The following is a 17,873-nucleotide window of genomic DNA, read 5'->3' as shown; positions in this document are numbered from 1 at the left end:
CGGAGGCGTGCGCGGCGGTCAGGATCAGTTCAACTGGGAGGACGTGACAAGCAGCAGGAGAACTACCCGGTGGCTACAAAAACGTGAAGAAGCAGACCACGGGCCTGAGCAAGGAGGACTTTGCGGAGGTCTGCAAGCGGGAAGGAGGCGACCCCGAGGAGAAGGGCGTGGACCAGCTGCTGGGGCTGGGGAGCACTACTGGCTCCGCGGGCCGCGTGGCGCTGTCGCGGGAGGACAAGGAGGCCGCCAAACTGGGGCTATCTGTGTTCACACACCACCGCGTGGAGAGCGGCGGGTCTGGGACTTCAGCAGCCTCGGCCAGGAGGAAGCCACGGGTGGCGGATCAGACTGAAAGCAGCTCTTGAGAGCCACAGGAAAAGCAAGGAGAAGAAAAAGAAAAAGAAGAAACACAAAAAAGAGAAGAAGAAAGAGACAGGCGACCAGCCGAGGCCACCACCTCTTCCATGTCTCCCGAGAGGCCCAGGCACTGCTACCATGACTCTGACTCGGACTCCCCCTGCTGCAAGAGGAGGAAGCGAGGACACAGTGCGGACAGGAGCCCATCTTGCAGGCGGCATGACAAACTCTGAGGCCTGATGGTTGGACCCTGCTCACTGCTACTGTGGGACCTGGAACTCTCCCTTCACCTTGCTTGCCTCCTGCCTCAAGAAAGCCCCTCGTGTGGGTGAGACCTGAGGCTGCTCCTATGGAGTGGCTCTGGGCACCAGCCTGTCGGGTAAAGGCTGCACAGCTAGCTCTGGAGCAGCCAGCTTCCTGGAAGACCTCCAGGTTTCGCACAGCAGGGATGGCCCCTGGCTTGTCCTGCGAAGGTGAGCCTGCCCACAGGTACCCATAGAGGCTGGACTCCCCATGTCCTGCTCGTGACTGCAGCAGCAACCATGGGCCTATGAGCAATCTACCTGTGGCCAAGTAAGGTGACCTCTATTTTTCCTTACATTGACTCTTTATATTTCAATAAATATATTTTATTTTATTTTATTTATTTATTTTTTTTTTTGAGACGGAGTTTCGCTCTCGTTACCCAGGCTGGAGTGCAATGGCACGATCTCGGCTCACCGCAGCCTCCGCCTCCTGGATTCAGGCAATTCTCCCGCCTCAGCCTCCTGAGTAGCTGGGATTACAGGCACGCACCACCATGCCCAGCTGATGTTTTGTATTTTTAGTAGAGACGGGGTTTCACCATGTTGACCAGGATGGCCTCGATCTCTTGACCTTGTGATCCACCCGCCTCGGCCTCCCAAAGTGCTGGGATTACAGGCGTGAGCCACCGCGCCCGGCCCTCAATAAATATATTTAAAAAAAAAAAACAGATGTGTCTGACTCATTTGTCAAGTTGGGCTACCCAATCACTTGAGGTGTTCACCCACCCCATTCTGCTCACCTTAAATGCTCAATAACCATTCTCTCAGGAGACACTACACTATGCCCCAGGTGCATTTTACTTTGCAAGTTCTTGCCCCGTCTCACTTGGGTCTAAGGAGGCTCTAGTCCCTACTTGAAGAAACTGCTAGTAACCCTGTACCTAACCAATTGTTTTTTTTTTTTGGGGGGGGACCGAGTTTCGCTCTTGTTACCCAGGCTGGAGTGCAATGGCGCGATCTCGGCTCACCACAACCTCCGCCTCCCGGGTTCAGGCAATTCTCCTGCCTCAGCCTCCTGAGTAGCTGGGATTACAGGCATGCGCCACCATGCCCAGCTAATTTTTTGTATTTTTAGTAGAGACGGGGTTTCACCGTGTTGACCAGGATGGTCTCGATCTCTTGACCTCGTGATCCATCCGCCTCGGCCTCCCAAAGTGCTGGGATTACAGGCGTGAGCCACCGCGCCCGGCCTCTAACCAATTGTTAAATATGGTTTTCTTTATCATGCACCTTATAAAAGTCTTTCCTTCAAGCTCCTCTCATAAACCACAAACTGCAAAACATACTGGTGCTCTGCAATTATTGAATCACTCTTTGATTAAATTCCTTATTTTTGCAATGGCTGCCTTAGATTTTTAAAAGGAGAAAATGGAAACTAAGAACTTCACGGACCAAAGCTCTTCCGTAAACCCGCACGCCAAGTCAGGATTCTCCCGAGGACCCTCCTATGGTCCCTGCACAATCTGGTAGATACTCGGCACAGCGGGTGCAAAGCTGCCCAGAGAGGGCTCCAGGACAAAGCACAGTCACTGAGCAAGGAAGAAACAGGACGCCCAGGACCCCTGCTGTCAGCGCAGCCGCCATCTTATGGCTGAAAGGGACTATGGCTGAACTGGACATGGAGAACTGGGGGAGCAGATTGTGGAGCTGACTGCAGGGAGTCCTGAGTCCCACCACAGCCACCTCCCACTGGTACCAGCCAGCCCCTTCCCCTCTTTCAGGATGTCTGACTGGGCACTCTCACTATGTGTAGACTTCCAGGGATTCCTGGCATCTTAGCTGTGGATCTCCAAACACCTGCAGGTCCCAGGGCCACAGAGGCTGGGCCTCTAGGGGCAGAGGACACAGAGCAGTGAAGACAAGACCTGGAGCTCCGGCTGCATCGAGAGACAAAGGCCCCACCAAGCCCGGAAGCCACCTGTCCGCTCCAGCTGCGTGTCTCATTGAACTATCCCAGCTCAGAGTCCCTTACAGGATAATGTGTAAGACCCGCCCCTTCAGGTCCTGAGTGACAGATGTGATCAGCGCTGGGTTGAATGAAGAGTGACAGCCTAGGCTGCAGCCTTATTAGGCAGAGCTTCCTCCCTGGGCCGAGCCAAGCCCACCTCAGAGGGTGTTTGCCTTTAACCTTGTGTATAAGGTCATATGTGCTTGTAAATAACATGCTATATAGCTATTCACAAAATAAAAGAATAGAATAACAACTATTCTAAAATTTCAAATTTTATGACCTTCCTGGCTTCTGGTCCTTTGAGCAGGCAGCCTGAAATTTTAAAAAGGAGGCAATCCTTTGAAATAAAATGTGAGCCACAGGTGAGGCACAGTGCCTCACGCCTGCCCGTACTTTGGGAGGCTGAGGAGGGTGGATCACCCTAGGTCAGGAATTTGAGACCAGTCTGCCAACATGATGAAACCCCCGCCTCTAAAAAATATAAAAAATTGGCCGGGCGCGGTGGCTCAAGCCTGTAATCCCAGCACTTTGGGAGGCCGAGGCGGGTGGATCACAAGGTCAAGAGATCGAGACCATCCTGGTCAACATGGTGAAACCCCGTCTCTACTAAAAATACAAAAAAAATTAGCTGGGCATGGTGGCGCGTGTCTGTAGTCCCAGCTACTCAGGAGGCTGAGGCAGGAGAATTGCCTGAACTCAGGAGGCGGAGGTTGCGGTGAGCCGAGATCGCGCCATTGCACTCCAGCCTGGCTAACAAGAGCGAAACTCCGTCTCAAAAAAAAAAAAAAAAAAAAAAAAAAAAAAATATATATATATATATATATATAAAAATTAGCTGCGCTTGGTGGCGGTCACCTGTAATCCCAGGTACGTGGGAGGCTAAGGCAGGAGAATCACTTGAACCCTGGAGGCAGAGGTTGTGGTGAGCCGAGATCGCTCCATTGCACCGCAGCCTAGGCAAACAGAACAAAATTCTGTCTCAAAAAAAAATATTGCAAATATTTATATACTTAATTAATAATTACATATTCCTTACACATTAAATGATAATATTTGGATATATGAGGCTAATTACATTATTACAATGAATTCAACCTGCTTCTTGTTAGTTTTTGTTTGTTTGTTTGCTTTTGAGATGGAATTTCACTCTGTAGCCAGGCTGGAGTGTAGTGGCATAATCTCGGCTCACTGCAACATCTGCCTACCAGGTTCAAGCAATTATCCTGCCTCAGCCTCTCCAGGAACTGGAACTACAGGCGTGTGCCACCATACCAAGCTTATTTTTGTACTTTTTCAGTAGAGATGTCACCATGTTGATCAACAAGGTCTCGATCTCTTTTTTTTTTTTTTTGAGACGGAGTTTTGCTCTTGTTACCCAGGCTGGAGTGCAATGGCGCGATCTCGGCTCACTGCAACCTCCGCCTCCCAGGTTCAGGCAATTCTCCTGCCCCAGCCTCCTGAGTCGCTGGGATTACAGGCACGCACCACCATGCCAAGCTAATTTTTTGTATTTTTAGTAGAGACGGGGTTTCACCATGTTGACCAGGATGGTCTCCATCTCTTGACCTCGTGATCCACCTGCCTCGGCCTCCCAAAGTGCTGGGATTACAGGCGTGAGCCACCGCACCCGGCCGGTCTCGATCTCTTGATCCGCCCACCTCAGTTGCCCAAAGTTCTGGGATTACAGGCGTTAGCCACGATGCTGGCCCCCTGTTTTCTTTTTTTTTTTCTTCTTTTTTTTCTTTGAGAGGGAGTCTTGCTCTGTTCGCCCAGCCTGGAATATAGTGGTGCGATCTCTGCTCACTGCAGTATCTGCCTCCCAGGTTCAAGCAATTCTCCCGCCTCAGCCTCCTGAATAGCTGGGATTACAGACCCCCGCCACTGTGTCCAGCTAACTTTTGTATTTTTAGTAGAGACGTGGTTTCACCATGTTAGCCAGGCTGGTCTCAAACTCCTGACCTCATGATCCACCCGTGTAGGACTCCCAAAGTGCTGTGATTGCAGGTGTGAGCCACCGCATCTGGCTCCTTGTTTCTTTTTAAAGTTTGGCTACTAGAAAATTCAAAATTTACATGTAGTTCACATTTTATCTCAGAGGATTACCTCCTTTTTAAAATCTCATGCTGCCTGTTCAAAGAACCATAAGCCAACGTTAGGCCTCCGAGGCCAAGCCTGGCCATTACAACCTTGGTGACCTACACGTACACCTTTGGATGGTCCCCAGAAGCCAGAACGTCTGAGGTAACCACAAGTAATCATGTGGCTATAGAAAGAAGTGAAACTTTTTCCTGCCTCAACTAATTGCTCTCCCCCTGCAACGTGCAATCTGCAAACACTGTTCCTGCTCAGCCTTGCAGAATTTCCTCCCTGGACATTGGGTTTCTCAAGGCAACCTCCTACTCCCGGGTTCAAGCAATTTTCTGCCTCAGCCTCCTGAGTAGCTGGTATTACAGGTATATGCCACCATGCCCGGCTAATTTTCGTATTTTTTAGTAGAGATGGTGTTTCACCATCTTGGCCATGCTGACATCGTGATCCACCTGCCCCAGCCTCCCCAAGTGCTGGGATTACAGGCGTGTGCTATGGAACCCAGCCACGAAAAAAAAAAAAAGCTGAAAATTTAAAACACTTGTTATTATATTCTTTTCATTTATGTATAGCCATATGATATGTTATTTACAAATGCATATTACCTTATACACAAGGTTGAATGCAAATACTCTCTGTGGTGGGCCTAGCTCAGTTCAGAGAGGAAGCCCTGGCTGAATAGACAGCAGCCTAGGCTGTCACTCTTCAGTCTGGCATCTAATCACATCTTCTGTCACGCAGGGCCTGAGAGGGTGGGGTTTTAAACGTTATCCAATCAGCGACGCTGGGCTATGAACCGTCCAATCAGGCACGTAGCTGGAAAGAACAGCACAGCTTCCGGGATGTGGCTGGCCCTTTATCTCTCACAGCAACCGGAGCTCCAGGTCTCGTCTTCACTCCTCTGGTTCTCCGCTCCTAGAAACCCAGCCTCTGTGGCCCTGTGACCTGCAGGCATTGGGAGATCCACAGCTAAGATGCCGGGATCCCCTGGAAGCCTAGAAATGGTGAGTGCTGGGTCTCACATCTAGAGAGAGGGGAAGGGGTTGGTTGGAACCGGTGGGAAGTGGTTGTGACAGGACTCAGGTCTTCCCACAGTCAGCTCTGCAATCTGTGCCTGAGTTTTCCTTGCCCAGCTCAGCCTCAGTCCCCTTTAGCCATAAGGTGGTGGCTGTGTCAACAGCCGGCCCCGGATGTCCTGTCTCTTCCCTGCGTCCTGAGTGTGCCCTGGCCTGAAGCACTTTCTGGGTAGCTTTGCACCCGGAGCGCTGCTTCTCTCCCAGATTGTGCAGGGACCACGGGAGGGTCGTCAGGGGAGAATCCTGACTTGGCCTTCGGGTACATGAATGGGAACACCGTTGTTCCATGGGGTTCCCAGTTCCTATTTTCTTCTATTAAAAATATATGGGAGTCTCTGCAAAAATAATAAAGAATTTAATCAAAGAGTGGTTCTAGAATTGTAGAGCACCCAGCTATGGTTTGTAGTTTGTGGTCTATAAGAGAGGCTTGAAGATAAGTCTTTTATAAAATGCATGATGAAGAAAACCAAATTTAGTAACTGGTTAGATACAGTTACGTGGTTTGTTTGAGACTGAGTCTTGCTCCTTCGCCTAGGCTGGAGTGCAGCGGCTCGATCTCGGCTCACTGCAACCTCGGCCTCCTGTGTTCACGCAATTTTTCTGCCTGGGCTTCCTGTAGAAGCCAGCCCTGCATCACCCGTGGGTACCCCGTTAGGTGGTGACGAAGGAATGAGAAAAAGATTAAGAGAAAAAGTGGGACCAGGGGGACATCACTTTATTACCCTGGAGGAAACAGCGAAGGTCCCGAGCTCTGATCATCCACACCATTTATTAATTTATTTATTTATTTATTTTTTGAGACGGAGTTTCACTCTTGTTACCAGGCTGGAGTGCAATGGCGCGATCTCGGCTCACCGCAACCTCCGCCTCCTGGGTTCAGGCAATTCTCCTGCCTCAGCCTCCTGAGTAGCTGGGATTACAGGCACATGCCACCATGCCCAGCTGAATTTTTTTTGTATTTTTTAGTAGAGACGGGGTTTCACCATGTTGACCAGGATGGTCTCGATCTCTTGACCTCGTGATCCACCCGCCTCGGCCTCCCAAAGTGCTGGGATTACAGGCTTGAGCCACCGCGCCTGGCCCACACCATTTATTGATTACAATCACTATCCTCTATAGGGTGGGGGTGGAGTGATGGTGGGGTGAATCAGTGAGCTGGAACTGGTGTGTCATTCTAAGGACTGATAATAGTGGCGGTTTGGGAGTTTCACAAAACAAGAACCTGTGGTTATCTTTAGCTCATTATCTATGTACAGCTGATGGAACGCTGGCCTTACAAGGAGCCTACAAGTCTGGCTACATCATAGTGCTACCAAGGGGTTTTACATCCTTGAGCACAACGTTCATGGTAACAGAGCTGAGGTCACCCTGCACTGGAACATGAGGCATGGAGAGGCCTTCCTCCTCAGAGGCCTCTTGCAGTCTTCCGCAGTTTGTTTTTCCTTGTTTATGTGTTACTTGTAACCAATTTATGTAGGCACTCTGTAAGTCCTTTCTCCTCTGCTGTTTTTCCCAACAGCTTCCCAAGTAGTTGGGACTACAGGCGTGAGCCACTGCACCTGCCTAATTTTTATATTTTTTTTTTAGTAGAGATGGGGGTTTCATCATTTTAGACCAGGGTGGTCTCGAGCTGCTGACCATGTGTTCTGCCTGCCTCGGCCTCTCAAAGTGCTGGGATTACAGGCACAAGCCACCATGCCTGACCTGTTATTCACTTTTTTTCTTTCTGGTGCCCTGACTAGGATACTTCACTATTTTAACAATAGCCATTCTGACTCGTGTGAGATGGTATCTCATTGTAGTTTTTTGTTTTGTTTGCGTTTCTCTAATGTGATGAAAATTTTTTTTTTTTTTTTTGAGACGGAGTTTCACTCATGTTACCCAGGCTGGAGTGCAATGGCACGATCTCGGCTCACCGCAACCTCCGCCTCCTGGGTTCAGGCAATTCTCCTGCCTCAACCTCCTGAGTAGCTGGGATTACAGGCACGTGCCACCATGCCCAGCTAATATTTTGTATTTTTAGTAGAGACGGCGTTTCACCATGTTGACCAGGTTGGTCTCGATCTCTTGACCTTGTGATCCACCTGCCTCAGCCTCCCAAAGTGCGGGGATTACAGGCTTGAGCCACCGCGCCCGGCGTGATGAAAATTTTTAAAAATATTTTTGCTAGCTACATATTTGTTTTCAAAAGCATCTGTTCATGTTTTTTGCCTACTTTTTTAATACGGTGGTATGCTGTCTTCTTGTAAAGTTGTTTAAGTGTCTTAATTCTGGATATTAAATCTCTGTAAGAAAATAGTTTGCAACTTTAAAAAAATTTTTGTTGATTGTTTAGTCTGTTAATATTTTCCTTTTTTGTGCAAGAGCTCTTCGGTTTAATTCGGTTCCATTTGTCAATTTTTGCTTTTGTTGCAATTGCTTTTGGTATCTTCATCATGAAATCTTTTTGCTAGTTTCTATGCCTAGAATGGTAGTTTCTAGGTTATTTATCTTCCAGGTTTTTTTTTTTTTTAAATCATAAGTTTTGCATTTAAGTCTTTAATTCATCCTGAGTTGATTTTACATATGGTATAAGGAAAGAGACCAGTTTTAATCTTCTACGTAGTTCTAACTAGTTGTTCCAGCACCATTTCTTAAATAGGAAGTTCTTTTCACATTCCTTACATCAGCTTTGTCAAAAATCAGATAGCTGACCCACCTCAGCATCCAAAGTGCTGGGATTACAGGCGTGAGCAATGGTGCCAGGCTGTCAACACAGGAATTTTAAAGCCCCCCTTTGAGAATGTGGCTCTTTGCTTTTCAGATCTTGTGTAGTGACTGCTACAGTTATGAGAGAGGCTCCAGGTGTAAATAGAAGCTGATGACAATCTGTTAAGTGTAAACAAGCATCTTAAGAGTGAGATATCAAGGCCACAAAGTATTCAGGGCCATGACCACAACTATACCTACCTTTAAATTATGATATTGGAATAGAATATTCTTGTCCTTTTTCTTACCCAAAAGCTAGCAAATCAGGATAGGTGATCCAGCTTCTGGAGCTCCACCAAGGCAGTTCCATTTTCTATTTAGAATCAGTCTGAGAGGCCGGACGCGGTGGCTCAAGCCTGTAATCCCAGCACTTTGGGAAGCCGAGGCAGGTGGATCACGAGGTCAAGAGATCAAGACCATCCTGGTCAACATGGTGAAACCCCGTCTCTACTAAAAATACAAAAAATTAGCTGGGCATGGTGGCGCGTGCCTGTAATCCCAGCTACTCAGGAGGCTGAGGCAGGAGAATTGCCTGAACCCAGGAGGCAGAGGTTGCGGTGAGCCGAGATCGCGCCATTGCACTCCAGCCTGGGTTATCATTCGACCATCAGCCCTGGGTCACTGGAAATCCTCTCACAACCAGCTAGATGTCTTTAAGACATTTGAGGATGTCTAGGGCAGAATTGTGTCAGGCTGACAAGAATGATTAATTCTGCTTCTGTATCGGTGTAAGAGAAAGGAGTTATCCTGTGTTGTCTTCTCCCTGATACAAGAGATAACTTTGGTTGGTGCCCAGATGAGAGTTTCTGAAGTTTTCTGGTACTTGGGTGAAAGACAAAGAGGAGGTCTGGTGACAGCTCTGGTGACTCAAACAAATAAACTAATTGCTTCCATTACATATATGGTCATTCAAAAAATAGATACAGCAGTCATGGTCCCTACTATCCACAAACTTTTAGTCTAGACTAGCAACTGGATACATGATTGAAATAAGCATCATATGGTTGGTACAATGAATAGATGTGTGCCAAAACAAACAAACAAAATACTCGGTCCACTTTTTATTTTATTTTTTTAATATTGTTGTAACTTCTGATGTTATTACCTGAAGGGATATTTATGGACGGAAGAGTTGTTATTTTTATTTTTTATTTTTTTTTACTTTTCTAAGAATACATATTTATCTTCTAAAATTATCCTAGAAAGTGAAAACTTTAAAAGATTGATTTAAATTGCTTATTAGTATATGTTATAAAATTGACAAAGCAGTGGCAAAAATAGATTAAAGTTACATAAACTCTGAAATTTAAGTTTTTAGGTAAGCTTAGGAAAAACAGAACTGGAAATACCCCAGAGGCACAGACAACAAATTCTACCTAGGGTCTTCTCCCTGCCTCAGTTCTGATCAGATTCACCCTTTTTGGAGGACTTATTTAGGTCTGGCTCCACCCTGGAGTCTTTCCTTACAAAACTGATGTATAAAGATTCAAGTTTTGGCTGGTAAAGCGTGCTGACTTTCTAGAGCTGGTGTTCACAATATCCTGAAACCCAAAAACAGATACATAAGAAAAATAAAGTGTACATTTCAAGATCTTAATTTTTAAATTTTGTAGTAAAATCAGTGCTTACAGAAACATTCCATTTAGCAACTTGGTTTTTATTCCTGCAGATCTAGTAGTCGCTCCACAAGTCACAAACAAGTAAATATAAACACAAAAAATTTTCTCTAAACTATATTAAACTTTTTCTTTTCTTTTTTTTTCTTTTTTTTTTTTTTTTTTTAGACGGGGTTTCACTCATGTTACCCAGGCTGGAGTGCAATAGCGTGATCTCGGCTCACCGCAACCTCCGCCTCCTGGGTTCAGGCAATTCTCCTGCCTCAGCCTCCTGAGTAGCTGGGATTACAGGCACGCGCCACCATGCCCAGCTAATGTTTTGTATTTTTAGTAGAGACGGGGTTTCACCATGTTGACCAGGATGGTCTCGATCTCTTGACCTCGTGATCCACCCGCCTCTGCCTCCCAAAGTGCTGGGATTACAGGCTTGAGCCACTGCGCCCGGCCCACATTAAACTTTTTCTATATTTATATTTCTTTATCTGTAGATCTTCATCTGTCTATATTTAGCTTTTAGTTATTTCTATTGCTGCCTTCTGTTTTTCCTGTAAACTTTAAGGAGCCAGCAAAGAATATGAAACTTTAGAGTGGAGATTTTTTTGTCTTTTTATAAAAATATTTTATTTTTAGGCCGGGCGTGGTGGCTCACACCTGTAATCCTGGCACTTTGGGAGGCCAAGGCTTGCGGATCACGAGGTCAAGAGATCAATACCATCCTGGCCAACATGGTGAAACCCCATCTCTATTAAAAATACTAAAATTAGCTGGGCATGATGGTGCATGGCTGTAGTCCCAGCTACTCGAGAGGCTGAGGCAGGAGAATCACTTGAACCCAGGAAGTGGAGGTTGCAGTGAGCCAAGATCGTGCCATTGCACTCCAGCCTGGAGACAAGAGTGAGACTCCCTCTTAAACAAACAAAAACCTTTTCATTTTTATTACTCAAAAAATTTCATATTTAGCTTTCTGACTCTGTTCTTGCCCCTTCAACATCTTCATGATGATTTTCTGCTCCTCAATGAGGAAAACATGCTTGATCCTGCCACAAACACATTTAGCACACATGGAACCACCATAGGCTCTGCTGACATGTTTCTTTGTTTTGGACAATCTCGTAAGAACTTTTGGTCTTATGGCACGAATCCCTCAAAGTCTGCCGGGGCACATACAACATTCAGATTTTAGTGCTTTCCCAATCTTCTTGGTATAAAGGTAAACAATTCTATTACCAGGGGTTCAGGACAGCCTATTTTTGTTAGAGGCTGTATTGTAGGGAAGCCTGCATCGGTATGTGAAATGCTGAACCATTTTGAGTGCCTGTAGATAACGTCTCCTAAAGAGTGAATGGAGCTTTTTTGTCTTTATTTCTACCAGAAGTATTTGTGGTGTGAAAAGAGTGCTGAGTGTAAGGGACTCTGTGCTGTGTCTCCTTTTTCTAGCTAATGCTAATAGCTCGCCCAGGGGGAGCACATCAGCATTGACAGGGGAATTCTTTGAAACAGCCATCCATGGACCCTTTACAAACCTCCAGAATCACATTACATAGAGTTGGACCAACATTACTAAGTGATTTTTGAGCTCATTAAAGTTTGGGAGGCAATGCTTAGCTAAGTGGTTATCAGCCCAGGCTTCTCAGTAGGATTACATGGCCAATTTGCAGAAATCTCTTTACTTGTGCCTTTCCATGGGTTGTGTTTATTTTTCTAGGTGAAACTATTTATGTTGTTTTATTTTTTATTTTATTTTATTTTATTTTATTTTTTTTGAGACGGAGTTTCACTCATGTTACCCAGGCTGGAGTGCAATGGCGCGATCTCGGCTCACCGCAACCTCCGCCTCCTGGGTTTAGGCAATTCTCCTGCCTCAGCCTCCTGAGTAGCTGGAATTACAGGCACGCGCCACCATGCCCAGCTAATTTTTTGTACTTTTGGTAGAGACGAGGTTTCACCATGTTGACCAGGATGGTCTCGATCTCTTGACCTTGTGATCCACCCGCCTCGGCCTCCCAAAGTGCTGGGATTACAGGCTTGAGCCACCGCGCCCGGCATATGTTGTTTTAATTGTGTCTCATGTGACTCTGAGGTGAGACCAGAATTAAGTATGAGGGGTTCAAGATACATTCATGAGAGTGAAGTTTCACCTTTACACGTGGTCACAGGAACTGTTCTATTTGGTTTTGATAGGGAGAGGTCAGTGTGACCTATATTTCCATTACTGCAGCAGAACTTGCTGGTATTTGTGGTGCGCATGGACTCCTGAATACAGAAATAGAGACACCTATTTTTATATTAATGGAGCAGCTCGTTGTTCCTGAAAGTCTTCTGTTATATAAAACAGAAATGGGTGGGCTTTTTCTGCAGGTCTTAGTTCTTTTATCTGTGGGTGTGAGGCTAGCAGGTAAACAGGTGGTGCTGACACCTTTTTTTTTTTTTTTGAGACGGAGTTTCACGCTTGTTACCCAGGCTGGAGTGCAATGGCGCGATCTCGGCTCACCGCAACCTCCGCCTCCTGGGTTCAGGCAATTCTCCTGCCTCAGCCTCCTGAGTAGCTGGGATTACAGGCACGCGCCACTATGCCCAGCTAATGTTTTGTATTTTTAGTAGAGACAGGGTTTCACCATGTTGACCAGGATGGTCTCGATCTCTTGACCTTGTGATCCACCCACCTCGGCCTCCCAAAGTGCTGGGATTACAGGCTTGAGCCACCGCACCCGGCCTGTGCTGACACCTTTAAAGGAATTTTCTGAGGATACTGGTGTAACTACTCCAGAGAACATCATCTGAAAAAGAATTTCCAAAAATGGTGAAAGAAAAAAATTGGCTTTTTTTTGTGTTTGTTTTAGCTAAACGTGTCAGATGAAGAGCTGTGTACACTCTGCCTCCTGGAGTGCCAAGCATTTAGTTGCCACAAACCTTTACTTCTCTACTTGTGTTTCTTTTGCTCTAATGAGTTTAATTAATTTTTTTTTTTTTTTTTTTTTGAGACGGAGTTTCGCTCTTGTTACCCAGGCTGCAGTGCAATGGCGCGATCTCGGCTCACCGCAACCTCCGCCTCCTGGGCTCAGGCAATTCTCCTGCCTCAGCCTCCCGAGTAGCTGGGACTACAGGCACGCGCCACCACGCCCAGCTAATTTTTGTATTTTTAGTAGAGACGGGGTTTCACCGTGTTGACCAGGATGGTCTCGATCTCTTGACCTCGTGATCCACCTGCCTCGGCCTCCCAAAGTGCTGGGATTACAGGCTTGAGCCACCGCGCCCGGCCGAGTTTAATTAATTTTTAAAATTCTGTTGACAGTCAAGGGTGTTTGCTAAATATTTATCTCCTTAATCACAGAGCCATCTCTGCACTTTCTAAATCATGGCTTTTTATATGCCATGCAGAATTCTCACCATGCATTTATAATCTGCAATATTAAAAACGTTGCCTTTGTTGCTGTTGAACATGGAAAGGTGTGGATGCTCAAGATTCCTATTGGGGGAAAGCTGGGGTCCTTAATAAAGATGGAGAACATGTAATGTTGAGGTTTCATTCATTAGCTCTATGTGGAACAGGATTAAGAAAATGCTTATTTAGCCGGGCGCGGTGGCTCAAGCTTGTAATCCCAGCACTTTGGGAGGCCGAGGCGGGTGGATCACAAGGTCAAGAGATCGAGACCATCCTGGTCAACATGGTGAAACCCCGTCTCTACTAAAAATACAAAAATTAGCTGGGCGTGGTGGCGCGTGCCTGTAGTCCCAGCTACTCGGGAGGCTGAGGCAGGAGAATTGCCTGAGCCCAGGAGGTGGAGGTTGCGGTGAGCCGAGATCGCGCCATTGCACTCCAGCCTAGGTAACAAGAGCGAAACTCCGTCTCAAAAAAAAAAAAAAAAAGAAAAAAGAAAATGCTTATTTAGACAAGATGGCATTTATTACCCTGAAAGTGTAATAACCTAACCTGGGTTAGCCTAACTGACTCCATCTTAGCTGCAAACCTGACAAGCCCTCTTGAGCCTTTCCCTCTCTGCTGAGGCCTCTCCGGTGCATTACTGGGTCACATGCTGCACTCAAAGCTTTGAACTGCACTCAAAGCTTTGAACTGCACTCAAAGCTTTGAAGGGTTAAAAGTGGTTCACGGCACCTGTAACCACTGTAACCACATCCTACTTCCCAAGTCTATCTGCTATTGTGAATCCCTTCCTTGGTGATTGATTGTATGGAAAGCTCCCCCTGGTATCCCTCTTAGTGATTGTATGGATATACCCTTAGCAACCAACAATCCTGGGAACTTCCTGTCCCCTGGTTACCAGCTTCCTTACCTAACTTGCTGGTTCTGCTTCTGTAAAATTCTGCCTCAGCTAGGCTCCGGCTCCCCTACATAAATCTAGGTATAAAAGATAATCAAGCCCCTTCCTTGGGGCCAAGAGAACTTTGAGCATTAGTCGAGGTCGCCGGCCAATAAAAAGGACTCTTAATTTGGAACTCAGTGTGTGGTGCATTCCTTCTAACTCACTCGGTTATTACAAAAGCTCTGAAACAAAAATTATTAGGAGATACCTGCTCTCGAGGGTGATAAAGACTACTTTAAATTGTTATTAAAAATTACGGAACAGGCCGGGCACGGTGGCTCAAGCCTGTAATCCCAGCACTTTGGGAGGCCGAGGCGGGTGGATCACGAGGTCAAGAGATCGAGGCCATCCTGGTCAACATGGTGAAACCCCGTCTCTACTAAAAATACAAAAAGCATTAGCTGGGCATGGTGGCGCGTGCCTGTAATCCCAGCTACTCAGGAGGTTGAGGCAGGAGAATTGCCTGAACCCAGGAGGCGGAGGTTGCGGTGAGCCGAGGTCACGCCATTGCACTCCAGCCTGGGTAACAAGAGCGAAACTCCGTCTCCAAAAAAAAAAAAAAAAAAAAAAAAAATTACGGAACATGGAAGATATCTGTATCTTGAACGCTGCATAAAACTGATTTTTCTGTATGGTTAAATTCAGACTATAATTTTCTTTTTGGGGAGCAGTATCTCAGCAGTGATGCTTTCTTCTTCACTGTACATCAGCACATCGTAAAACATTGTACTGTGCCCGCATCAGCCTTGGTTCCTATCTGAGTCATGGCACCAAAAAAAAGAAAAAAGAAAAAAAATTGTCCTAGCCCAGTTGGGTTTATGGGCTTAATAAAACCAGGCACGGTGGCTTAATGCCTATAATCCCAGCACTTTGGGAGGCCAAGATGGGTGGATCACAAGGTCAAGAGATCAAGACCATTCTGGCCAACATGGTGAAACCCTGTCTCTACTAAAAAAATACAAAAAATTAGCTGGGCATGGTGGCACATGCCTGTAGTCCCAGCTACCTGGGAGGCTGAGGCAGGAGAATTGCTTGAACCCAGAAGGCAGAGGTTGCAGTGAGCTGAGATTGTGCCACTGCACTCCAGCCTGACGCCTGGTGACAGAGCCAGACTCTGTCTCAAAAAAAAGAAAAGAAAATTTACTTAAAGAGCTCTCTAAAATATATATTTCACTATAGAGTTACTTATATTTCTCCTCCTTATTAAGTTTTTTTTTTTTTTGAGACGGAGTTTCGCTCTTGTTACCCAGGCTGGAGTGCAATGGCACGATCTCGGCTCACCGCAACCTCCGCCTCCTGGGTTCAGGCAATTCTCCTGCCTCAGCCTCCTGAGTAGCTGGGATTACAGGCACGCGCCACCATGCCCAGCTAATTTTTTGTATTTTTAGTAGAGACGGGGTTTCACCATGTAGACCAGGATGGTCTCGATCTCTTGACCTCGTGATCCACCCGCCTCGGCCTCCCAAAGTACTGGGATTACAGGCTTGAGCCACCGCGCCCGGCCATTATTAAGTTTATTTATGCAGCTAAAGAAGAGCTGTGCATAAACCATCACATAATTTAATCTGGCAGCTGCCTTCTTGTTTTTTTTTTTGCACATCTCTGTCTTTGGAAAATGAAGACTCTTTGTTTACAGGTCAGAATAACTGGATAAAACACAGGATGTTTGTTTCTACTTACTGGATGTTTGGCAAAATACTCGTTTTGTGCCAAACACTTTGGCATTACTAGTGAGCTTATTAGAAATTCAGAAACTCATATACAATTGAATAAAAGAGCTTAGGGACTGGAAAAGAAAAAAAAAAAATTCAGAAACTCAGACTTTATTTTAGATCTTCTGAAGAAAAAAATGCACAAGATCTCCAGTTTAATTTACACATTAAAATGTAAGAGGTGCCTTTCTTTCTTTTTTTTTTTTTTTCTGAGATTGAGTCTTGCTGTGTCACCCGGAGTGCAGTAGCATTATCTTGGCTTAGTGCAACCTCCACCTGCTGGGTTCAAGCAATTCTCTGGCCTCAGCTGCCCGAGTAGCTGGGACTATAGATGCCTGCCACCATGCCTGCTAATTTTTTGTTATTTTTAGTAGAGACAGGGTTTCACCATGCTGACCAGGCTGGACTCAAACTCCTGACCTTGTGATCTCCCCGCCTCAGTCCCCAAAGTGCTGGGATTACCGGTGTGAGCCACCTCACCCTGCCGTAAAAGGTGCCTTCTAATTCAACATGTTTTTTCTGTCTGAAACGTATTGACAACTGATTCTTTGTGATGCAATATAGCACTAAAACTGTACGTTTGTGCTTATGCCTTTAGTTTTATACTTTATCATTCATAAAAGTATTATATATACTGGTGTTGTGGATCTTATACCATTCTCTTTTCTCAGAGTTAGAGAATAAATTAGATAATATTTCTGTGTTAAAAATGGTTGGATAATTTTAGTCATTTCTGTAAGTCAGAACCAATTTTCCTTACTCTTTCATTTAACCTTAACTTAATAAATTCCACCCATGGACAGTTGTAAATCTCTCTCTCTCTCTCTCTCTCTGTGTGTGTGTGTGTGTGTGTGTGTGTGTGTGTGTGTGTGTGTGTTTTTCAGGGGCCGTTGACATTTAGGGATGTGGCCATAGAATTCTCTCTGGAGGAGTGGCAGTACCTGAACCCTGCTCAGCAGGATTTGTATAGAAAAGTGATGTTAGAGAACTACAGAAACCTGGCTTTCTTAGGTGAGAATAACTTTAATACACAATTCCTTATATATCCTAAAGGTTTCATTTCTCTGTTTTTCTAAAATAACTTTTGGTAATTTATGCTTTCCATAAATAAATTTCTAATCCATTTTTTCAAAAAATCTTGAGGAATTGTCCATGTAGAAAAAACTTAAATGTTTTATCTTGGCCTGAACTTTTTACATTCCTGAGTTGGTCTGTATCCTTTACTCTAGAGTAGTGGCAATTTCAGAAATTTAGTGGTATAAAATATTGTTGCCCCTATGTAATTCTACTTGCCACCACTAATTTTTGACTCATAAGTACTGGTAGTAAAATTAAGAACTTATTAATTTAAAATATTTTCTAAATGTTAAGAATTTTCTGTCATTAATAGTATTTTGGGATTAATTTTCTAGAATATTCTATGATATCATCTTTACTAAGCATGATACTAGATTGATAATTTGAGAATGTGAGCAAGATTCATGTACTTTATTTTTAATAAAGCAGGTATTGCTGTCTCTGAGGCAGATCTGGTCACCTGTCTGCAGCAAGGAAAAGATATGAAGAGACACAGTATGGTAGCCAAGCCCCCAGGTAGGTGAGAGTAAATAAAACAGTTGACATAGTTAAAAGGTTGGAAGATTTAAAAAAAAAAAAAAAAAAAGCTGGGGGCGGTGGGGCACACCCCTGAAACCCAAG

General features: G+C 45.4%; 3 protein-coding genes, 1 long non-coding RNA gene and 1 pseudogene across 4 annotated transcripts in view; 3 read left to right on the top strand and 2 right to left on the bottom strand.

Annotated features, from left to right (window-relative positions):
• LOC116543866 (zinc finger protein 429-like) overlaps nucleotides 1-17,873 on the bottom strand; it is a 785,602-nt gene that overhangs the window by 195,006 nt on the left and 572,723 nt on the right. The window lies entirely within an intron of this gene.
• LOC116543879 (zinc finger protein 726-like) overlaps nucleotides 1-17,873 on the top strand; it is an 86,306-nt gene that overhangs the window by 62,900 nt on the left and 5,533 nt on the right. The window lies entirely within an intron of this gene.
• On the bottom strand, nucleotides 11,070-11,447 carry LOC116543877 (annotated as a pseudogene).
• On the top strand, nucleotides 12,953-13,615 carry LOC116543895. Its single transcript, XR_004265751.1, has 2 exons — nucleotides 12,953-13,088; nucleotides 13,404-13,615. It is a non-coding gene; the product is annotated as an uncharacterized LOC116543895 (long non-coding RNA).
• The window catches only part of LOC116543870 (zinc finger protein 430-like), a 123,787-nt gene continuing 123,661 nt past the window's right edge, over nucleotides 17,748-17,873 (top strand). Inside the window, exon 1 of the mRNA XM_032269824.1 lies at nucleotides 17,748-17,768. The gene's annotated coding sequence lies outside the window, so the exon portion shown is untranslated. The remainder of the gene's footprint in view (nucleotides 17,769-17,873) is intronic.

The sequence above is a fragment of the Sapajus apella genome, unplaced genomic scaffold, assembly GCF_009761245.1.
Source record: "Sapajus apella isolate SASKATOON/1434 unplaced genomic scaffold, GSC_monkey_1.0 scaffold199, whole genome shotgun sequence".
Lineage (NCBI taxonomy): Eukaryota > Metazoa > Chordata > Mammalia > Primates > Cebidae > Sapajus > Sapajus apella.
The sequence above is the reverse complement of the archived record's forward strand: the minus strand, read 5'-3'. Positions and strand labels throughout refer to the sequence as shown.